This window comes from Notothenia rossii, assembly GCF_949606895.1.
Source record: "Notothenia rossii genome assembly, chromosome: 4".
In the NCBI taxonomy this organism is placed as follows: Eukaryota; Metazoa; Chordata; class Actinopteri; order Perciformes; family Nototheniidae; genus Notothenia; species Notothenia rossii.
In genome coordinates, this window is record NC_136902.1 from 46,123,445 (window position 1) to 46,148,753 (window position 25,309).

At 40.4% G+C, this 25,309-nt stretch overlaps 1 long non-coding RNA gene across 2 annotated transcripts; it reads left to right on the forward strand.

The window, feature by feature from the left end:
• The first annotated feature begins 12,816 nt into the window (after positions 1-12,816).
• Positions 12,817-15,410, forward strand: LOC307038108. Of its 2 annotated transcripts, XR_013807888.1 has the most exons (4): positions 12,817-13,187; positions 13,750-13,962; positions 14,799-14,912; positions 15,335-15,410. It is a non-coding gene; the product is annotated as an uncharacterized lncRNA (long non-coding RNA). The 2 variants fall into 2 exon arrangements; XR_013807889.1 differs by lacking the exon at positions 12,817-13,187 and having other exon boundaries at positions 13,609-13,962.
• Positions 15,411-25,309: the final 9,899 nt, after the last annotated feature.

Below are 25,309 nucleotides of genomic sequence, written 5' to 3' on the forward strand. Positions count from 1 at the left end.
ATTTAGCTGCTGGAGAAGAAAGATCAGGGGGGGAGGGGGGGAAAGAGCTGTGGTTGATGGGCCATTAGTTGTGTAAATACACAACTGAGAGCTGCCGTTTCATTCAGACTGTTTAAAAAACTGTAACAACGGACTATTTTTCTTAGCGGATGCATGTCAATTTAAATCAATACAAATTTGATTAAATCAATCAAATTATTTTTTAAATCAATAAAAACATTTTCTAAATCCATAAAAGCATTTCAATTAATACTGGGAGTCATGTCGTTACTTTGTTGAAAATGTGGCCATGTAATAAGCGGGATAATTTGCAGCTACTTGTTCCTTACGGGGAAAATAACACAGACGAGGCTCCATTAAAATATACATATTTTTAGTGAATTACTGAGTTTAGGCACGTTAATAACGTTTTAATGAAGTTGAATACAGTATACTCATATGTGTCAGTGATTTCATGTAAATTCGGTGAACATAAACATAAATTATCATGGTGAAGATGATGATTAAATTAGGATTAAAAATCGAGAGCCGGGCTGCATTTCATCCAGTTCGTTTTTTTTGACTAAACAACATTATTTTGTTAAATAACAACATGGTGATGTTTTGTAAATGATTACATGTCTCTTATTTAGCACTGAGTATGATATCCGTGACATATGGATCTTAACAAAGTTCCGCTGTACATCCAGCGTACTGTATCTGACTTTATTTCACATGAGCTCCAGTGTGGAACCCCACTGCACCCCCTGGTGGATCAATGATCCATTGCAGCTGGCTTCATTATAATTACATTTATTTATCACGGGGGCGGTCTCAAGTCAAGCTGGAGGTTTTCCCTTGAGCGAGGGCAGATCACGTACCAATCACGTCCCTCGCATTTCAAACTGTCTGAAATGAAGCGCTACATCTGTAAGACTATGAAAAATACGCAACTAGAAAGACTACAAATCCCAGAGTTGGGTAAGTGATTTCATAACTGTTTTCCTCCACTAAGAGATAGCTAAGATCAGCGCCATATAGATATAGCAGTTAATCAGTTAACAGTGATGGCGGCAGCGGCAAAAGCGTCTCACTTCTTGAGAGGAGTTTCGTCTTTATGTCATGATAGAGAGATACAAATACTGAATAGTTTAGATGGGAAAAGGCATCGAAATGCCAGGTTACTAGTATTTATCCTGTAAACAGGGAACATGAATAACCCGATCTCTCTGTGCTCATGTAAACACCATATCCTCAATATGATCATAACCGGGATAATACTCATAAACGGCTTACTGATTTCCATATAGAGAGGCAGTCAGTGTATTTTACTGGAGCCTCAGTTCGATAAGAGATTATTTTCTGAGTTCTTTAACTTCGGTACTCTCTCTCTAAATGGTAATGAGCATTATGTTTTAATTATACTTCTTATCATTCAGAAGCTTTTTGTGTGTGTTTATGTTTTACTGAGTGCTTATAGGCAATTTCCATCCCAGTATTCAGTTAACTGTTTATTTTCTGTGCACATTACATAGACTAGCTAATATTCTACCTATGATTGGGGTTTTGAGTCTTCAAAATGTCCAATGTCACAGACTGGGACTTACTTTAGAGTCAGTTGTATTTACATTCAGTATGACTTGTTATGATTCAATGTGAAAGAGTATACTGCTCAATAAATAAGTATCACTTCCCCACCTCTCTTGACATCTAGGCACTTGAGAGTGAGTCAGGCAGAGCACAGGGACAGTGGAGAGAGGTCCATTGCTGAGCTGAGTGATGAAAGGGAAATGACAGTTTAGAGTAAATTGTGATGTGGAATCTCATCTCAGAATTGTAAGGAAATCAGTGGGGATATTGAACAGGAAACATTTCAGTCAAGGGGCATCATATGACCAATATAGACAGAAGAGCAACATTTATTTGAACATTTAAGTCAATGATACCATTCCTAGGTGAATTTAACATCTGTATGGAGTCAGATCAGTCTCAATATTAAAAAAATGCTCACAGAAGGATTCACAAATGTATTTTGCGATTTATATATAAATGACTCTCCACAACAATATCTCTCAATGCACTCACACACATTTATTGTTGTATATAAATGTACAAAAAATTGGCATTTAAACTGCTTTTTATTAATTCAAAGACGAAATAATAATGAAATATGTTTCCTTTCTTTACTACTGGATGAAATTACAAAATGTACCCATCATTTTCCTCATGCTAGTATAGCCACATAAAAGTATCAAACCACCTTTTAAAATGCAACAGAATACAGGAAATCTATTTTTTTTTCTTTTCGTGGGAGTGGATCCCCAAACCTCCCGTTAAAAATGTTCCCCCCACATTCAGGATGCTTCCTACGCCCATGGCTCCACCTGTTAAAAATATGCTCAAAGATTTTTGGTCAACCCTGTCAGAGACTCTATGACTCAATCATAACAACCTAGTGAGGCTGTCCAACAACAAACTACCTAAAATGCACCAGAATACAGGAAATATATTTTTTAAAATGTCCCCCCCACATTCAGGATGCTTCCTACGCCCATGCTTCATGCTATCTGCACAAATGGTCGACATTAAACATTAAAAAGACCAGGCAGTTCAGAGAGAATCAAAGGACGGCAGGCAGGCAGGCAGCTTTGCATGACATTCTTCTGGACGTGTTTCATTGTGGTGATAGTGAGGGTAGTCAATCCTTTTGTTGACAAGAAAGTAGTGACGGCCATCTTGGTGACATGTGTTGTTCTGCTAGACCGGAGATGTAGTTCATTCAGCGTTTCACAAAAACAAATGTGTTACTTCACAGTTTTACGACACATTTTTATTGTTTTGACTTGCAAAATTATCTTTTTAATTGACAAACATCATATGTGTAATTTGTGGCACAATTCAAACGGGATCGAAAGATAATCTTTCTCTCTCCATTCCGAAATAAGGTCCCATGGAGGTCCACCGGAAGGGGAGGGACTTCGCCACTCTATGGGTGACGTCACGGACCCTACGTCCATTTATATATACAGTCTATGGCAGTGGCCCTCCCAGTTTACTCATTGGCCCACCCTGAGAAAGCTTTGGTGTCATTTAAAAAAGTACAAATACAATTATTTTATTTTATTATTTTGTTATTATTATAAAAAAATGTATTCACCCATTGAGAATATCAAATAATTCAAAGTGAAATTCAAGTGAACAAATATCGATTTTAATTCATGTTGTATGTAATCAATCAATCAATCAATGTTTATTTATATAGCCCAATATCACAAATGTTACATTTGTCTCAGTGGACTTCACAGTTTGTACAGAATATCAGTATGACAATACGACACCCTCTGTCCTTAGACCCTCACATCGTACAAGGAAAAACGTCCAGAGAAAACCCACAGTTTAAAGGGAAAAATGGGAGAAACCTCAGGGAGAGCAACAGAGGAGGGATCCCTCTCCCAGGATGAAAAGACGTGCAATAGATGCCGTGTGTAAATTGAAAAGATAATACATTTGCAACGTAGGTAGTCCAAATGTTTGGAAATGCATGTGTGTATAAAAGGAAGATGAATCCACGAGGATATCCATCCAGGAATTATGATCCAGGACCACAGCCACGACTCAAGATCCAGGACTCGCGATCCATGACACAGGACCGCAGGATCCTCCATGATTCCGGATCCCGGCGTATATAGACACCAAAAAGAAAGAAATTTGGGGAAGCTGGGTTAATCGGAACATGAGAGTACACAGGTATAGACAGAGAGAAGGAAGAAGTAAGATGTCCCCCGACAAACTAAGCCTATATCAGCAAAACTAGGGGCTGAATCTAATCAGCCCTAACTATAAGCTTTATCAAAAAGGAAGGTCTTAAGCGCACTCTTAAAAACGGATAGGGTGTCTGCCGTCCGAACACAAACTGGAAGCTGATTTCACAAAAGTGGAGCTTGATAAGAAAAGGCTCTGGCTCCCATTGTACTTTTAGAAACTCTAGGAACAACCAACAACCCTGCATTCTTGGAACGCAATGCCCTAGTAGGACAGTAGGGTATAATGAGTTCTTTAAGGTAAGATGGCGCCTGCCCATTAAGGGCTTTGTAGGACAGAAGAAGAATTTTAAATTATATCCTGTGTTCTATAGGGAGCCAGTGTAAGGCAGCCAGAACAGGAGTAATGTGGTCCCTTTTGCTAACTCTGGTTAGTACACGAGCTGCAGCATTTTGAATCAACTGAAGCGACTTGACTGACTTCTTTGTACACCCTGATAATAAGGGGTTACAATAATCCAGCCTTGAAGTAACAAATGCATGGACTACTTTCTCTGCATCGTTTTGAGGCAAGATATGCCTGATTTTTGCAATGTTACGTAGATGGAAGTAGGCGGTCCTTGAAATTGATTTTATGTGGGTGTTAAAGGATAAATCCTGATCAAATATAACACCAAGATTCCTTACAGTCTCACTGGAGGCCAAATTAATGCCATCCATAGTTAGTATATCTTTAGATAATTTGTTTCGTAGATTCTTCGGGCCAAGTACAATAACTTCAGTTTTGGTCGTGTTTAACATCAAAAAATGTAAGGTCATCCACGTTTTTAAGTCCTTGAGGCAGTCTTGAATTTTATTTAGATGATTAATTTCAACAGGCTTGATTAATAAATATAGTTGAGTATCATCCGCATAACAATGAAAGTTTACAGAATGATTCCTTATAATATTGCCTAACGGAAGCATATATAATGTGAACAAAATAGGTCCAAGCACTGAGCCCTGTGGCACTCCATGGCTAACTTTGGTTTGCATGGAAGATTCATCGTTGACACATACAAACTGAGAGCGTTCAGATAGATAGGACCTAAACCAGCCTAAAGCAGTTCCCTGTATGCCAACTAAGTGCTCTAGTCTTTGCAATAGGATATCATGGTCGATAGTATCAAATGCAGCACTAAGATTGAGCAAGACAAGAATAGAGACAAGTCCCTTGTCTGAGGCTATTAGAATGTCATTTGTGACTTTAACCAGAGCTGTCTCTGTGCTATGTTGTGTTCTAAAGCCAGACTGAAAATCTTCAAATAAATCATAGTTTTTTAAGTAATCACACAGCTGTTTTGCGACTGCTTTCTCAAGAATTTTTGAGAGGAACGGAAGATTAGAAATAGGTCTATAGTTGGCTAAAACCTCTGGATCGAGGTTGTGCTTTTTAAGAAGCGGTTTTATCACTGCTAATTTGAACGATTGTGGAACATAGCCTGATAATAAAGACATATTCATAATATTTAATAAAGAAGTGCTAATTAATGGAAAAACTTATTTTAACAGCTTAGTTGGAATCAGCTCTAAGATACACGTTGATGGTTTAGAAGAGAGAATCATTGAATTTAATTGTTCAAGGTTTATGGCTGAAAAGCATTCTAGTTTACTATCTAGTGTAATATTAGAACTTACGTTTCCGGGAGCTGTTGATAATACTATACTGGTCAAAGGCAAGAGGTCATTGATTTTGTTTCTACGAGTAACAATTTTATCGTTAAAAAAGCACATAAAATCATTACTACTGAGTGCTATGGGAATAGAAGGCTCAATCGAGCTGTGGCTCTCTGTCAGCCTGGCTACAGTGCTGAAAAGAAATCTTGCATTATTGTTATTCTCATCTATTAATGAAGAGTAGTAGGCTGCTCTCGCTTTACGCAGTGCTTTCTTATATTCATTGAGAGTAATATGCCAAATTAAACGAGATTCTTCAAGTTTAGTGGAACGCCATATCCTTTCAAGTTGTCTTGACTTTTGCTTTATTTAGCGGGTTTCGGCATTATGCCATGGAGCTAATCTATGTTGCTTTATTTTCTTCTTTTTCAAAGGAGCAACAGAGTCTAATTTTATTCGCAGCGCATCTGTAGCACTATCAACAACATGATCAATTTGGGGTGGTGTACATTTTGTATAAGTTTCCTCCCTTACATGCAGACATGCTATCGAGTTAAGTATTGGTGGAATCTCTTCCTTAAATTTGGATATAGCACTAACAGATAGGTTTCTGCTGCAGGAGCTTTTGACTAATGCTTTATAGTCTAGTAACAGTACTTCAAAAGTTACTAAGAAATGGTCGGATAAAGCAGGATTATGCGGTTCGACTAATAGTTGCTCAATTTCAATACCATAAGTCAGAACAAGGTTGAGAGTGTGATTATAGCAGTGGGTTAGTTTATTTACACTCTGACAGAAACCAACATAATCTAATATAGAGTTAAATGCAACAGTAAGGCTATTTTTATCATCGTCAACATGACTATTAAAGTCACCTACGATAATTACTTTATCTGTTTTAAGTACCAAAGTTGATAAAAACTCGGAGAATTCTGATAAGAATTCTGAATAAGGACCTGGTGCACGGTACACTGTAACAAATAAGATTGGCTGCAAAGTTTTCCAGGTCGGATGCGTAAGACTAAAAACGAGGCTTTCAAAGGAGGTATAATTTAATTTTTGTAAGTAAACTTGAGTCAAAGATTGCTGCAACTCCACCTCCTCGGCCCGTGCCTCGGGCAATATGAGTATTGATATGGCTGGGTGGAGTGGCCTCATTTATGCTGACATATTCTTCATGTCTCAACCAAGTTTCAGTGAGACAGCATATATCAATATTATAATCTGATATTAAATCATTTACCAGTATTGCTTTAGATGCTAGAGATCTTATGTTTAAGAGACCACATTTAATCTTCCTGTTTTGTTGCACTGTAGTAGTTGTTACATTTACTTGTATTAGGTTATTATGTATGACACCTCTATTAGGTTTTACCTTAAATTGTCCTTGGGCAGACACACACACCGTTAATATTGGGTATTTTATTGGGTTCGGGATTCCTATGGATGACTGCCTAAGAGAGAGCGCAGAGAAGCGTGTAAGACTGCGACTCTGCCTCCTGGTCTCAACTCCAGTTTGTCATGGATTAAGTCCACAAAGCCCTGAAATGTTTGCCGAAATGAGATTTGTACCTTCCAAAGTAGGATGAATGCCGTCTCTCTTAATCAGACCAGGTTTTCCCCAGAAGGCTGTCCAATTATTTACGAAGCCCACATTGTTTGCTGGGCACCACCAAGACAACCAGCGCTGAAATGATGACATGCGGCTATACATGTCATCATTGATCAGATTGGGGAGGGGACCAGAGAAGATTACGGTGTCCGACAGTACCAAAGTAAGGACCTTTAAATAAAAATGTTCAACCGGAATTAAAATATTAAACAACAAAACAGATACAATGACATTAATCTGTTTATTAACAACGAAAATAATTCAAATTAAGTACATATGCCTGGATTTATAATAACACATTTATACATGTGTACAATCAAATATAACTGTCCTTTGCCTCATTTATAAAATACAAATCTTAGCATCTCACGAGCAGTGGCAACTGCAATCAGTTACAGCTGCCCTAAGTCTGTAGCCAAGTCTAATAACACCATTGTACACGTTGCTGTGTCAATACAGATATTTATTTTTTAATTATTTGTCTTTATTAGTAACAATACACCTGGTTATCGTAGCAAGCAGTGGAAACTCCCCTCAAGAATCGACAATTGCCAAGGGCTTGCGTTGCAACGCTCACTTGGGTGAGTAAGTAGCCTACTACGTAACATACCATTTACATACTCAACTAAAGTACAAGTAGGCTATTACTGAATCACAAGTACAGTACTTGAGTATACAAGTTAGCCTATTTTCCACCTCTGGTCAACAATGTTAGATCTTTATGTCAACTTACTAATAATATATCTTGAGTATTATCATAAAAATAGCACGTTTATTTATTTTAACAAACCACGTTCTCCAAGTAAAATCTATAGAACATATAATGTTTAATCTTTTTGAAAAATATGATCGCACCATCAGTAACAGATCATCAGTCTTGTGTACAGATCAGTCCGATAAAGTCATGCCAAAACAGCGACATTTTACGCGATAAATACGGGTTTAAATATCAGCATTTGCCACGGAAGGCAAGTGGCAGCTACCATAAACCTTCTCTTAACTCTTAACTAGTGGCATTTACTTGCCACGGCAAGTTGTGGCATATACTTGCCACGGCAAGTTGTGGCATATATAAGTTGTGGCATATACTTGCCACGGCAAGTTGTGGCATGGCTGTGGCATATACTTGCCACGGCAAGTTGTGGCATCTGTGGCATATACTTGCCACAGATACCACAGAGTAGCGGCCTCCGTGGCAGATGCCGGAAGTACTTGCCACTGCCCGCAGATGCCACGAAATGTGCTTGCTGTCTCTCCGCAGATGAGAGAGAGAGATCTCTTTTAAAATATATTGAAAGTTAGAAACGGAGATGGTTAGATCAAATGTGCAAGATAATGTTTATGTAGCATTTCTTTATTGTCGAAATGATGACATTTATAATGGGATAAAATCAAAGTGAATGGCCACCTGCTGCTGAATGCATGGGGCAAGTGACTGGAAAACGTTTTAAAAGTTATTACATCGTTTCTACGGAGCCCTGCAGGGTTCATTGAGAGAAAAATAAATAAAACGTGGCCGCGTTTTACTTTCTCGTTCGCACGAGTTAATAAAGCGTGGCCTCGTTTTATTTAAATTGAGGGATTCCTGTCCGTGACTCACATTATCTGCTGCCCACAGCTGTTTTATAGAAGGAAAACCAAACCTCCTTCACTTTATGAAATCTCTGCGGCACCAGTGGCCTGTACTACGAAGCAGGATTTGCTATTTACACTATTCATTCATGAAGTATGACGCTGCGTGTCAGCACGCGTCTCCATGTTTGTGATTGGTAAAATGTTGCTAACCCCGTCCCTTTCACGTGAACGCGCTCTCAGCCGGTCAGAGAAACCCTGGTTGATTTACTGAGTTGATAACCAGCTTCGTAGGACCGCTTATCGACATCGCGTTTGTTAGGGTTAGTTAAGCCGGGTAAATCAAACATATCGAGGGTCTGTTGAACTGGCTTCGTCGTACAGGGCACTGGAGGCAGTAACGTGTAACTCAGCAGAATATGAGAAGAGCAGCACCAGCTGCAAAGAGCTGTGCCTTTTACTGTTTACTTCACTGCGTTTCCCTTCATTAGAACAGCTGAATAGAGATCGAGGCTGCTACGTTTAACCACACACACCTCTACACACCTTTTTGTCACTGGTGTTACCTCATACCTTTAACAATATTAAAGGTTTTTTAGAAATGTTTTATTCAAAATCTATTCTGCACATACAGTCAGAGGCACAGTAGGATAATGATAATGCAAAAAATTAGGAGATTATGTATTTATTTATTTTAATCAGGTTTGTGAAAGTGTGATTGTGTGACGTTTGCTTATTAACACCATCATATCTTTTCTATAATAATAACAATATTTAAAGGACAGTCATACACATTTAATGATAGTATCCTTAACATCCTAACTCTTGAATGAAGCAAAGGTCAATTGATATAAAATCATTTACAAGTCAAATGTGAGACTTTTGATTTCATATGACCGAAAAAAAACACAGTAACACCAGTGACACAATAAAACACCAGTGACACAAAGAACACTAAAGATTGTTTTATTCAATATTAATTACTTATTTGAGATAGAAAATTGTGTATTTAGTACAAAACCAAAGATTATCACTGACATTACGTTATGGAAAAATAAAGTATTCTAAACGTAATCTGCCACCGGTACCGGCAGGGATTGTTGTTAGCTTCTGATGCGCAGAAAAAAATCTGGCCCAACTGTTTTTTACAGGCCCACCCTAAACATTTCTGCCTAAGCTACTGGTCTATGGTCTGAATCTGTCTCCTCATCTGAGCCTTCTGCATCGTTTTCCTCTTCTTCTTCACCCTGCTCTAGCCCAGGTGTGAAATCCTCATCTTTCACATAATCTGACAGCTCCAAATCTGAATTTCCCTCAACTATCTGGTAGAGAATACACTCTGCTTCAGTTTTGTCTCCTGCAAAAATGTTGAGTCATTAAACCATGAAGATAGACCTGATGTCCACTAGAATGGACAAATTCATAAAAGAGCTGTTATTTCAAAACACAAATTATTTAATTGCTTTCAGAACAATTTATATCATTCCTAACATGTTAATAAACAAGAAGATATATGATTTGCATAGTAAAAGAAACCATAGATTAACAATATTTGACTTACCTCTCCTCCTTGTATGAAATGTTGATGTTGGTATTCCTGCCATTTTGAATGAGAAGAAAGTGCAATTTCCCAGCATGTACTGTAATTCTAACAAATGACACATTGTTAGAAAGCCCAAGATGTCCTCTGTACAGTACATCAGGGATTGATAGAGCAGTTCAAAATACTAAAAGGATATGCATGATAACAAAATGTCCACTACAGAGGACATAATCAATGGGCTGGGTCTCAGGAGTATATGACGTCATTGCAGAAAAGATCCATACATGCCAACCTTTCCAAATCCAAAAGAGGTAGGTTTGCGTGGCAAGTGTGCACGCCCAAATTAGGTAATCAGAAGAAATGGAACCCCAGTAATTACATGTATAAACCATGTATGTAACATATATTGCATAATTGTATGCATTTTTCAGAAAAAGTGATAGTTTGGTAAACAGTGGCATCAACGACATGTTTGGTCTGTAAAATGTCCAAAAGTAAAAGAATGGGATAATAAATATCCCAAAGTCTCCACATTTTATTATATTTTTAATGTGTTTCTGGTCCTCTTTAAGTTGAGACAGTGTAGATGAAGGATGTGTCAGGATGTAGAACTATTTTGTGAACATTGGATAAAGCCAGGTTCATATTCTTGTTTCATATTGTTGACATATGAGAGTCAAAGGTTTGCATAGAGCGAAATATCTTTGTGTTGTGCCATAAATCAGAAAATACTGCATTAAAAAAGTAATTTCCTGCCTTTTTCTACTGATAAAGTGTGATAATAATAATAATAATAATAATAATAATAATAATAATAATAATGTGCTTTCAGATTGCTGTAGTTCACTAAAAAGAGACATTAACGACATGTTTGGTGTTTAAAATGTCAGAAAAAGTGAAAGAATGGGAGATAAATATCCCCAAATCTCAAAATGGTATCATATTTTGTGTGTCTTTGTGGTGCTCTTTCAGTTGAGACACTGTAGGTGAAGGATGCTTCAGGAAAAGACCAAACATTGGATGTCTTTCAGTCGCCAACATGTGTTTTCGAGACACTGATATTAACGTGGGAATCCTGCAGGAAACAAATGCCTCGTCTCCGTTCCCTTAATTTGGGAGTGATTGATTACCCATCAGCCCCGGGGCTGCAGAGGAAAGGCAGCGTTACCCCCCGTCTGCACGTTGTTTCTCTTTCAGAAACACAGAAGACTGTTTGTATGATGCGATCACAGACACGCTGCAAACGGTGTCCTCCAAAAGTCGAGTCCAGTGTCTATGGAGTGTCATTTTTATTTGTTATAGTTTGGGAAGATTGAAAATCGGTAGGGAAAGCCAGCTAGGTTGGTAGGCGGTAGAAACATATCAAAAGCGGTAGACTACCGCCCAAATCGGTAGGGTTCGTAGGTATGAAGATCCAACAAATTCATGCAATGTTTAACATTGAAAGAAAAGTGCAGGCGACAGTCACTGACAATGGCAGTAACTCTGTGAAGGCCTTCAGAGAATTCGGACAGAGGGAGGAGGTAGAAAAAGGCAGTCAAGATGGCAATGAAAATGCTGGGTTTGAGGATGTCGGTGCCATTCTTGATGGGGAAGCCGTTGATGATGAGGGACTGCAGTTGTGTCTGCCTCCACACCAGCGCTGTGCATCACACACGTTAAACCTCATTGCCTCTAAAGATCTGGGGCCTGATTTATAAAACTTTGCATAGGATTCACGTGGGAAAGTACGGAGCCCCCAAGGGGACATGGAGAAGAAAAAAAAAATAAAAATGTTTTGCGAGATCTCGCAAAACCCCTTTGCGAGATCTCGCAATACTTTTGCGAGATCTCGCAATACTTTTGCGAGATCTCGCAATACTTTTGCGAGTTCTCGCAATACTTTTGCGAGATCTCGCAAAACCCCTTTGCGAGATCCCGCAAAAATGTTCGTTTAGCGCAATGTACTTCCGGCCGGTTCAGTTTGCAGGGGCAGCTTGTAACAGATGAAAGAGTCATGGAGGAGGATTTGGAAAGCTTTCTTCGCTCGAGAGAGGTCCCACAAGAGGACATCATGAAAATGCAAAGTGACAAGGTGCATAGAACATTCATTAAATTCACGGAATAAGTTACCGTAACAGCACAGAGCCTGGAAAAGTCAAACACTTTATAAGTAATATGGAGGTAGCATGGCAGTTAAAAAATCCTTCTGTAAAACGTTTAATGCTGACTTCTGAATTTGATAAGCGCCGTTTGTTTACAAGTTAAGTGTTAGGGTGCTAGGTAGCAAGCTAGTGGTTGTTGGTAATGTATTAGTTATTTTATTTTTGCAGGTTGACAAGGCAGTGCTAACCATCATGAATGATGAACAAATGGCAAAGTATATCACTTCATATGGTGACCGAGTAGCTGTCCTCTCCTTCTGTCAACAAACAAAGCGCAGCACAGATAAAGAAACTCTTCTACAGACATTAAGAGATAAAATAGGAGCACGGAAAAGTAAATCAAAAACAAAAGGAGCATTGTGTGGTGCATCAGGTGTGTTTCAAAAAGAAGGTGAAGGGATGTCAAGACAAAGAAATAACGCAGCAGAAAAGACTACCAGGAAGATTGAAATTGGATGGCTTCATTTTCACAATAAGGAATACCAACAAGTGAGGACCTGCAATGGCGGGGGAACAAGACATGCATCGGTGGAAAAATAACAACTGTTGCTCAGCTTTTGGAAATGGGAAAGAAGCTATTCTTCCCAAATGGCCACTCAACAAAAGGGCGAGTTGAAGACTTTACCTTTGATGTCTGTGATTTTAAAAGAAACCAGATCCCTTCAGATGACACTGTTGGCAGACTTTATGAACAAACTAAACTGAAGCTGCTTAGATTTTACATATCCACAAAAGAAGAAGCCCACCCAAAAGATCAATCCCCATCTGAGGTAGAAACAGTTAGAGAAGATTCCTTATCTGTAGATTCATCTGTTGCCATCACTGAGGGAGCAGACTCACATGGATCTGTTGATGCAGATGAATTGATTACAGATCTGCCAGAACATGGATATTCATCTGACAGCGACAATAGCGATCAGGTTTGTGGCAGTAGGACATATAAAGTCACTTTAATGACAGGGACAGATGGAAAGAGATAGTGCTTGAAGATTAAACTTCAGGTAATAACTAAATAAAGAAATGATGTACATGGATTTCATAAAACAGAAAGGTTCCATTGTGTGCCATCAGTCACCACAGTTAGTCAGCAACTTTCTACATAGCTATAGTTATGGTAGGGCTATTTAGCACACGCTTTTGTCCAAGGCGTTACCAACATACTTTCACCTCTGTATGTTTCAATTTTTCCAGGACTTTGTTGTTGACATGTGTGGTCAGATGCATACATTTCTTTTTGTTGCATATTTTTTTGCTATTTCATACTTTTATTTGTAATGCTTTGAAACATATCACTTATCTTAGAGACTCTGAGGCAAGATTGAAGAATATCTAAACGTTATTGCACAGTACCTTTATGCTTAATAGGCTAATGTGTAGTCATATGTATTTTTTTGCACACCATTTGATATTAATTGTGAAACATGTTTTTCTCCCTGCCATTATTACAAATTACTGCTGACAACAAAAGTTGTTTTTTTGTAGCATTTCCAGATACAACCAAGATCCAAAAAACAAAGATCAACCTCTGACACTGTGACAGCAGAAGGTCCAAGGCAATCACATCGCTCCCATTCAACCCCAACAGACGAGGCAGATACACTTGTATGGGATCCGGAAGATGATCTTTGGGGAGCAGGTGGTGATGAGATAGTTGTGATAAAATGGAATGACGTCACACATGAGGATGTCACTCAGGTAATGTGATCAGGAAAGTGTTTGGGTAAGGGGGTAGAAATGCAAATATATGTATTAAAACCAAACCAGTAAACACAGAAAAGATTGAGAAATGTATTGCTACTTCAATTCAATCAATTACATACTGTAGTTTTTTGTTGGATTTCAATAGTCAGTAAATTCGATTCAATTTATAGAAAAAGTCAAATGTGCATTCCTACTTTGAAAAAAATGTACCATGTCCTTTTATTTTTATGGCATATGTATTCTGTTCCCCGATTATTCTTTGGACACACGAATGAAATAACCTACAGTGCTGTGAAACGCTTACTGTACTTACTGAAATGTTAGCTCACCCCTTGTATATTTAGAGCTTCATTTTGCCACAGCATATTGATTAACATTTAATAGTTTATGCTGCTTTAGAACCTTTCACATTTCAACAAACCAAACAAGACCTGATGAAAACCTGTGGAATTCCACAAAGATTTTAATTTTGCTCATAAGCTCATAACTCATGGTGGCATGCACAACTTCACAATTCTCCTTTTTTTGCGATAATTTCTATATCAAACTACCATTTGTTGTGTATAGTGGTATAGCAAAGTCATGTACAACTTGTATTAAAATAAATGGTGTTATTTAGCAAGCTGCAGTAGAAGTGGAAAGCAACAGAGTCCTTTTGACTTGTGATTGTGCAGTAGTTTTTATAAACACGTACAAGTATTTCTGGTTTTAAATAGAAGATGATGTTGAAGACTATTACGGAAATACTTTTGTAAATTACGGTCTGCAATAACGTCTAAGACTTCAAAGTGTCTGCTGTCAATTAATAACATACTTAATTCATCCTTCAGAGTGCGGAGATGAATGGAGTACCAATGCAGGATTTACTACTCCCCTTGTCCTCTGATTTTGGCCTGCCTTCGGCACATGTGTCCATACATGAGGATACAGTGCAAACAGCACAGGTAAGATGCATCACTGCAAGAAACCCTGAACACATCCTTTAAACTACCGGTCTTGTAAGATTTCACATAACTGTGGCCTGTAAAACATTTGTATACTGTCCTGAGAGCTCTGGAGGAGCTCGGTCAGGTATAAAAAAAGTAACTTTGCGGATTTTTATACTGAAGTTTTCAGTGTTACCTCGGCATTGAATTGGAGACAACAAATAGAAAGTCTGTGTTATAAACTGGAGGTGTGGTGGAGTTGGAAAGAAGGTCTTGTAAAAAATAGCTTTTGAGTTGCATTATGGGAAAAACATAGAATCCAATATTATATGGACCTTGATTCATACTCAACATTTAAACAATTAGGACATTTTGGCCTCTGCTTCATTCCTTGACCAATCTTTTTGTGTGTGTTTGTATGATTCGTTCTTCTACTACAGGATTTGCTTTTAAATTCGAGCAGCCAACTATCCCCATCAACCTCAGCTGAAGGCTCAGGAAATCCAGAGAGCACGCAACGTGCATCAATTCACAGGACCAAGGTTGTTGAAGATCTTGTGGCTGTATTTATGGACAGTAGCATAATACATTTGACTCTAAAGATGGACTTTGTAAATGAAAATGCTATTGATGATAATGGAGTGTCAAGGGAGGTTTACACTGCATTCTGGGAGCAATTTCTTGAAACGTGTGAAGGGGAAGCAGAGCGAGTTCCAAGGCTGAGGCCAGATTTCTGTGAGGCTGAATGGCAAGCAGTTGGACGGATCTGGGTGAAAGGATTACTGGACCATGGTGTCATGCCAGTTAGGCTATCAAAGGCTTTCATTTTAGCCTGCATTCATGGAGTCGACTCCGTTGATGTAGACATCCTGATGACATCGTTTCTCAACTACCTCTCTCCTGTTGAGAGATCAGCTGTGGAGAAGGCTCTCCAGGGCACAATGGAGGAGAGTGATGAAGAGGACTTGCTCGACCTTTTCACAAGGATGGGTTCCCATTTCCTACCGGCAAAGAACAACATGGAGCCTGCCATCGAAACAATGGCTCATAAAGCCATTCTCCAAGAGCCAAAGTATATCGTCGATTGCTTCTTGACACCCATGTCACTTGTACAGCTGAAACTGCCTGACAAGGACAGTGTGTTGTCTCTGTATGAGAAGAAGAAAGCCACAGGCAGAAGAGTGTCCCAACTGTTTGAAACAACCAACGTGGTGCTGTCTCAGAGAGAACAGACCACTTTCAACCACCTCCAACGATATGTGAAAAATGCTGACCAAGCCAAAGCTGAAAAAATCCTGCGTTTCTGCACTGGTTCTTCTGTCATATGTGTTGACAGAATTGGGGTGTGCTTTAATGCTGAAACTGGGCTCAGCAGAAGGCCTGTTGCTCATACCTGTGGAGCTATCCTTGAAATACCGTGTACCTACAGCTCTTTCCCTGAATTTCGCACGGAATTTGACAATATCCTGTCCAGCAACTACTTTGAAATGGATATCCTTTGAACTTGAGAGCAGTCATTATCAGGCCTGATAGTAACAGTTTGGAATATTATTTTGATTTGATATTTTTGTGTTTTTTTTTTCATTGAAACAACTGATGCACTGAACCGTGTAATGAGCAGTCTGCAATTCTATTTTCTGCTTGAACAAGGATATTACTTTTTTTTTTATATGCTTTGAGAATGACTGCAGTTTTCATTTTTGTCAGTTTGATCGTAACCCAGTTTAGAGGCTGAGATTAAGTGTGTTTTTTTTGCAGCTAAGAAAGCTAAACGGTGTTGTCCGTCACTGGTCGAATTGTTAATTGTTGATGTTATGGTGTTAAAGAGTCAGTCCTTTTTGATAACTCTCAGCATTTTTTTTTTTGAAATTTAATGTGGAAATAGTTATGTTAGATCCTGTTTACAAAAAGGTGATGTTGAAAGTGTGAAATGTGGCCTGAAAAGACTACCCTCTAATTACAAGCCCTCAGAATGTATAAATAATATTACCAACATATCACTTTCATTTACTGCCATCTTAACATGGCACCGAATTATAACTCAATGCTATTTTCTTTAGAAACAGAAATTGTGTGTATGTATGTATGTTCGGCACCTCTGTTGTTTCCCCGACTCAGACTGCAAGGAATCTGGGTGTGGTCCTAGATAACAAATTGTCCTTCACTGCAAACATCGCTGCTACAACCCGCTGCTGCAGATACACGCTTTACAACATCAGGAGGATACGTCCCCAGCTGACCCAGACATCAGCGCAGATTCTGGTCCAGGCTCTCGTCATCTCACGCCTAGACTACTGCAACTCCCTCCTGGCTGGTCTACCTGCATGTGCCATCCGACCTCTGCAGCTCATCCAGAATGCAGCGGCTCGTCTGGTCTTCAACCTTCCCAAATTCTCCCACACCACGCCGCTCCTCCGCTCCCTTCACTGGCTTCCAGTAACTGCTAGAATCCACTTCAAGACACTGGTACTTGCGTACCATGCTGTGAATGGATCTGGCCCTTCCTACATCCAGGACATGGTTAAACCGTACACCCCAGCACGTGCACTCCGCTCTGCATCAGCCAAACAGCTCGCTGCACCCGCACTGCGAGGGGGACCCAAGTTCCCGTCAGCAAAAACACGTGGGTTTGCTATCCTGGCTCCAAAATGGTGGAATGAGCTCCCCATTGAAATCAGGACAGCAGATAGCTTACACATCTTCCGACGCAAACTGAAAACTCATCTCTTTAGACTCCACTTCGAGCGATAGAATTACTAACAAAGCATTTATATACTAATAAAGGGCTGGCTTTCTAAATGCCAGTTGAGTAGCACTTGAAATGTTTGGCTCTATGAAACCTGATGTACTTATATGATTCTGTTTTCTTAAAGGTTGTATCTTCCTGGTCGAATGCACTTATTGTAAGTCGCTTTGGATAAAAGCGTCAGCTAAATGAAATGTAATGTAATGTAATGTAATGTAGATGTGCATATGAAGTGACGTATACATAATGTGCAATGTTTTATTTTTTTATTTCTCAATTGGTCTTAATAAATTGACAAACCAAACTGATTAGGCACATTTTAAATTGAATCAGGGTTGCAAGCCAGGATTTCACACTAGATAAAAATACAAAATTATTATTAATATTTCCACACTGTTAAAAGATCAGCTTGTGCTGTTATTTTCTACCCCTTTCTGACATTAAAGTGCCTGTCAACACAGGCATCACTGTGTTTTCTGTTAATTACATGTAACTTGATGTTCGTACTACTTGGTTCTAGCATTACTAAAGTCCTATACATTTTCACACACACTATTTTTGTTTCACAGTTCGAAAACACATCAGAATCAGAATACATTACATGTTACTGGTTAGACGCTTTTATCCAAAGCGACTTACACACTCAATACTGTGGACAAGGAGCAATTTGGGGTGAAGTGTCTTGCCTAGACACAACGACATGCAGTGGGGTTTGAACCTCTGACCATCTGATCCCCATAACAAGGCTCTATCCACTGCGCCACACGCCTCACCCAATGAATACCTTTATTAGTCCAACAGAGGGGACATTTACATTGTTACAGCAGAAAAGAGCCAAAGACAGCTTAATGTTACCTAAGAAGCATGCATAAAAAAGTATTAAAGATAAACAAATTATAATTTAAACAAAGTTAGACAATTTACAAAATACACATCCTGTAAAAGTTTATAGGTATATATTGCACAATTATTAACGGCATATATATATTGCACATGGTTGGTATTTAACAACAGGGGGTGTTATAGTCTGTTATTGTGTGTGTGTGGGGGGGGGGTCTACTAGGGGCTGTACTGGTTATATAGTCTGACCGCTGCTCCCTCTCTTTGAGACAGCGGGGGTGCAGCAGCCTGTCACTGAAGGAGCTGCACAGTGAGGACAGGGTCATGCCATCACATGTATATAAAAGGGGGGAGTGATGTTGACAAGGCAGTATTTTAGTCATCTTACAGTTCATAACACCTTAACAGGACTGGTGTCTACAGAATCTAAAATATTCAACAGCTTAGACTTTACTGACATATTCTAAATTCTTAGTCAACTTAAAGATAGGATTTCAAATTAATTATATGAGCTATGCACACACATGACCTAAGTTCATCAAGCAAATGCAGTGAGTAGCATTACTACTTTGTGAAAGAAACTACAGGCATAAGAGCTATATACTCCCAGAAACAAACAAGCAGTGCGGTGACGGTGAGTTCCAATGTCACGGTATATGATTTAGAGAGATGCACTGATGGCCTCTCTTAGGTGCATATACAAGTTCACAGCCTGATATGGGTCTGTTTGTAGAGTCAGATGGGACTCGCCCATAAAGATGTGGCATAGTTCGTACACATCTGGATCACATGGTATGGCCAGCCGAAAGACACATTCATTTTTGCACAGTTGAACGTGTTCGTCTTCAACAGGGGAAAGGTAGTCTCTTGTCCGGTAAAGGTCAGGCACAGCATACATCACATTTGGCCGACCGCTGGGGACGTTCAGGTTTCTCGACGGCCTGATGGTGTGCGCGTTCCAAACCTGTGCAGTGTCATCCAACTCATCCTGTTAAAAAGAATGTAATACATTTAGTAAGAACTGTACATACGCATCAACTTAAATAGAGAACAACATTATGGCATTCACACATAACCACCAACCCCGCCCTCTGTCTGTGTCCTTCACTCTCTCCTCTCTTTCTTTTTCTCTCCTCTAACTCACACGCACAGCACATACACACAATGTATTAACTCACCTGGATGAGTCCCATGCAACAAAATTGAAGGAGGCTTTTGTCCAGAAATCCACCATCAAAATGCCCGTTGTCTCTGAGGTCTCCAAATAAGCACATCCAAAACTCCGCGCACTCTCTGCGAAGAAAACCCCACCAATACTTGATTCGTTGATTGGCGGTGCTGGGTCCCTCCAAGTAGCTTTCATGGGTGCCGTCTGGGCTAGTAGGTACGAGGAAACGCTGAATGCCTCGAACATAGCCATTTTCTGTTCCAAGATCGCCCCTCACCAGTCTAGGGCAGCCCCCTAAACGCTGCACTGCTTCCATGTAATATCCCCCAATCAACTTTGGGTCACTACTTGTTGTGTAGGCATTAAGCCAGATAATTTTTCTTGAATACCCATCGATACATCCATTTATACAAATGCCATATGGCTTCAGTTTATCATACAAATCCAGGTGCCAGATGAAGTTTGGCCCTTTGGAGAAGTAACGCCTTCGTCTGAGTCGTCCTGCTTGCCTTAATGCCACTCCTCTGGGATCCAGCTCCTTCAGTACCAAGCGCACATCCTCCTTCCTCACACGCAGTCCATGCACTCTGCATTTTGCATACATCCAGCGGTACCCATGAAGCTGCCCAGAGTACTGCAACTGGTTGCGAATGAAATCCACCAGGACCGCAAGCTCAGAGTATACATGTCGACGTGCATATCCCCTCGCTCGGAGTTTCCTCTTGAGGTGTCTTTCACTTATGATAAACCTGTGCCTATTGCCAAGCACTGATGTTATGTCTTTATATTTTAAGCCAAGCTCAAAGTAAAAATCGATTAACTGCTCCATTGTTGTGGTTTCTGTGTCGCTGAACTGACCCGGAAGTACATTGAGCGAAATGAAAACCTTTGCGAGATCTCGCAAAAGTATTGCGAGATCTCGCAAAGGGGTTTTGCGAGATCTCGCAAAGGTTTTGCGATATCTCGCAAAAGTATTGCGATATCTCGCAAAGGTTTTGCGAGATATCGCAAAACATATATATATTTTTTTCTTCTCCATGTCCCCTTGGGGGCTCCGTAGGAAAGTGGCGTACGTAGGACAAAGCAAGTAAATACGCACACTGTGGTGACCACGTATTTAACCACTGGTTTATAATTCAAACTGGGAACTGCAGTTGAGGCTATTGTTCCCGCACGGACATGTTATGTGTTACTTATATACAGGGGTGAAAGTGGTTTGAATTTCTTGCAGGTACTATAATGCTACCCCGACCTTCATTGGTTCATATTGTTCTCCTCCCGCCCCCAGCTTCATGCATCCCTGAACACAAACTTCACATTTTTAATGTCTTTATGGGGTAGAAATTAGAAACACTTGACAATATGTATAGTCAATTATTTATTTTCAATTGTGCATAAAACTTGTGTCAAAACTTAACAGACCATTAGCAAGGCATGTTGAGGGAGGTAAACTACACACTTTTCCACATTTTCCACAGAGGGCTGAAGTAGCTCTCCTCTTCTGTGTACCGGCGAGCCATGCAGCTTGTTGAGTGGGCTGCTCTTCTTCCTTTGCCCAGCCAGGTCTTCACATAAGGCAGTGGATCCCACTGTCTGCATGGTGGTCCCACAGAGCTGATGAAGAGGAGATTTGCTGCATTTTTTGTTGTAAGTTTGCTCCTATACTCAGTTATGATGTTATTCATTGTGCTGAACCCCCGTTCACAGTCAGCATTGCTTGGAGACAGTGCCACTGCCATGAGCAACTTCTTCATTTTGTTGGGAATGTTTCTTCCTCCACTGGCCTTGTATTCTGTGAATCCAAGATGGGCCTATTGTTGGTTCACATGTAGGACATCACACAAAGCCCTCACCTCATTATCTCCAAATCGAGGATTGTCATGGTCCCAGTTGTCAGGGTTGAGGACTGCCATTTGATTGATAAGGCTGTTATAAGCCTCTTTTCGGTTGGCTGCAACACTGGCCTGGTGCTCTGTTTGCTGTGGTTGTGAAGAGTCTTTCTTTCATATTGTCTGCCACTGCTTGGATGAACTGAGCAGAGTCAATGATGGGAGACCTGCCAACTCTTAAATCCTCTCCCTTGAATTCCATCACTTCCTCTGCCTGACTGGCATCAACTGCATGTTGTCCTGGGTAGCGATTGAAACTTTCTATGCGTTTGACATACGTCGTCATGATGTCATGGGCCTTTGGGAGTGTGGTCTTCCTGTTCTGAAGAATGTCTGACAAGTTCTTAAGTTCAGTCAGAACATCTGCCATCAGTGCAAGACTTTTCAGGAAGTTGATGCAGCACAACTTAGAAAGCAGACCTTTGAATTTGGCCCTCTCTCTGCTGTCCCTTGTATCATCCTCTGATGCCTCACGGAAATGTTGTGCCAAGACTGGATAAGACTACCAAACTGCAGAGACTGCCCTCCATGAAGAAGCTACCCAGCGAACACTGAACACTTTTCAATCCTCCTGAGGGCGATGTCCAGGTTGTGAGCAAATTCACTCAGCTGCCGCATGTTTTTTGGTGACTGGCTATATAATGAATATAGGCTGTCCATGAATGCCTGGAAGTCCTTTGTTCCCCCTGTCACATCCAGTGCCTGGTCAACAGCAAGCTCCAGTCTGTGATTAAGGCAGTGCCATAGTATGATGCCTGGGAAGTCATCCTGGAGCAACTTCCCAACACCTGACTTCACTCCCAGCATGACACTGGCCCCATCACTGCAAAATCCAATGAGGATTTCTCTCAGCAACTCAACAGTAAAGCCATTTTTAAGCAAGCAACCCATAATCTGTTCCTTGATATGAGCAGCAGACATACTATCCAGCTCTACCAGGTCCAACGGAAAGGCAATGGGCTCCATGTCTCCATCAACACTAGCCTTCAGGAACACAATTAGTGTTGATTTGTGCCCAACACTGGTTGACTCATCAGCCAATACTGTGATTTTGCTCTTGGTCTCTATTATCTTTTTTAGAAGTTCCTTTTTCATCTGTGATGACACATGCTCAATTATGTCAACACAGACAGTTTTGCTATGCAAAACACGCCCCAAATCAGCAGAATTTGCATGCTGCAGGTCAATCAGAATCTCAAAGTCTGTGAAAGGCTTGTTGTTCTTGGCCACGTAATAGGTTGTCATGAATACCTTGGCAGTAGACTCAAACACAGACTCCTGACTACTCGCGTTCATGTTCAGAATAATATCTTTATTTGCTGTCTGAATAATCTTGACTGCTTCATTATGTGCTGCAGAGTTCTTGTGTTCACGGATTTTTTTGCGCAGTGATGAAAGCTGGACATCCCTTGATGGACCAGCTGGGATTATCTTTCCATCAGCCCACTGAATAGCAATATTAACACCACGGGAGGCCATGACACCCAGATCCTTCACATCATGGCATGGGGTACAGCCTAGCCTTCCATTGTGAGCATACATCCATTCATTTTTCTGTTTGAACTGTTCATATTGTTCTTCTTTCCATATAGAAGGGTATGCATTAGGGCTAGCATCACCTGTGGTGGCTTCTGAGGGACCTGCGGCCACTTCTTCTGGCTGAGTCTCCTCTTCCTCCCTCTGGGCGTCAACTGTTATAAATTAGAATAAAGATGTATAACTAAATTCAGCAGACAGTCAAAAATGTACAAGTCTCTGTCTTTCTTTGAATTTTCAGAATATTGGTTACATAAATTAAAATACTAAAAAAATAAAATGTATGCCACAATGTGCAGATTAAAATAGAAGATATCAAAGCAAAATATTTAATGTTAAAATAGTATGCTGTGTACATGTTGTGTTCTGAGTAAAATAGCCATTGACTATATAGAGCAGGAGTGCCCAACCTTTTTTGAACCAAGACGGCGGCGATCGTTGACGGGGGGGGGGTTATTAACTATAGTTATTTGACCACAATATTTGAACACAATTACAGTTTATTTTATTTTCAACTATATTCTTCTTCTTCTTCTTCATATTACTACTACTACTATTATTATTATTATTATTGTTATTGTATATGTAATATTTTTCACTCCCTTCTCTTTTTCAAGTGAGGGTGCTTAACATTCAACTGGGACCCTTATGCACCCCCGTAGAACCGGGCCTGGAGGTGCTCAAACTACGGCCCGCGGGCCACATGCGCCCCGTTGATGTGTTTAATGTGGCCCGTCCAATATTGGTATAAATGAGCCAGGGTTCCCACGCTGATCTTAAAAAGCCTTAAAGTCTGAAATACAACAATCCAATTTTTATTCATGTTATCCCCCACTGTCCACACGCCGCGCGCGCCGCGAAAAGTCCCTTCCTCCCTGGTCGTCGCAGCTGCGCGTGGACGTCACCCCGCGCGCGGGAGAATGAGATTAAAACAACCCTCAGCCCGACATGAATCAAGACGGAACCAAACAATGCCCCCCGGCCCGGCTGTCACATTGATACATCATTGTGGCCCCTGAGCCACAAAGTTGGGCCACCCCTGTTGTAGGACATTAACGATAAAACAGAATATTGTTGTTCTACTTTTAGACATCTCGAGATCGACTGGGGATCGACTGGTTGGGCACCCCATATAGAGATATACAGTTTGCTAGTTAGCTAACTTATTATATTCATCATGGCCATGTTCATGTCCATTCTCTGGGCTAAATAAGCATCATCACCTGTGTCATCTGTGGGCGTTGTTTTTCAAATTTTAAGCACATTCTGAGTTTCTTCATCTCTCTCCTTTCTCTTAAACATCTGAAGAGTCGTCGTTTGCATTTTTGCTTTAATTACCACGTAGCCTAATTTTCTAGCTTTCATTCAGTCACTCCATTCTTTTCTCCTCCCACTATTCTGATCAAGTGGGAAAAAGCTAATATGTGACCCGCTCTATCGAAATCAGTCGGAAGTTGCAACGGCTCATTTCAAAATAAACGTGGATTTGCGTAAAAAAATAGTTTTTCGGGGTTCGGGTGTTTTGTTTGATTTTAAATAAACAAAGTCTTGGCTTTCAGAATATGAAACTTGTTTCGGCAAATTCAGATGATAAATACAACTTAGAAGCTTGTAACGGCATAATTACAAGCGGAGAACGGAGTAACTTGAGGTCACAGCAGGCATAACAGCAGCCGGTGTTTCTCGTTAGTGTTTTCCCCGGGACACAAACACAATACGCACAAACGCAAAAAGACACATACACACACACGTATACAAACACACACACACACACACACACTCGCGAGCTTCCCCCAGACCAGTAATCCAAACCAAAATATCTGCCCTTCGTAGTATAAATTCCACGGGTGGAGCTATCAATTCTTCCCGGTCCTCCGGACCGCCTGGAAATCTCTTACCGGTACTAAGGACCGGGTAGGACCGGCACACTTTCAACACTGCTTATATATAGTGTGTGCCCTCTGGGCTCTTTCTCTTGTCGACCCGGGCTGCGACCCGACAATATGTCTTATTCTGCTCTCTATTAAAGTACCCTTTCACATCTCCATTGCACCGCCTCCGACTCCATGTCCTCGGCACTACACTGGTGACCCCGATACGTCTTGGGAAGTTTCCTGGACGGATCCGAACACGGCAAAAGGAACTCGAGTTCCTTTCTCGAAATGCCGGGGTTTGATTGAAAACGTCCGTGGCTGCCACCGGCACACGGACTGAGGCTCGGTGCGCGCTCCGCAGA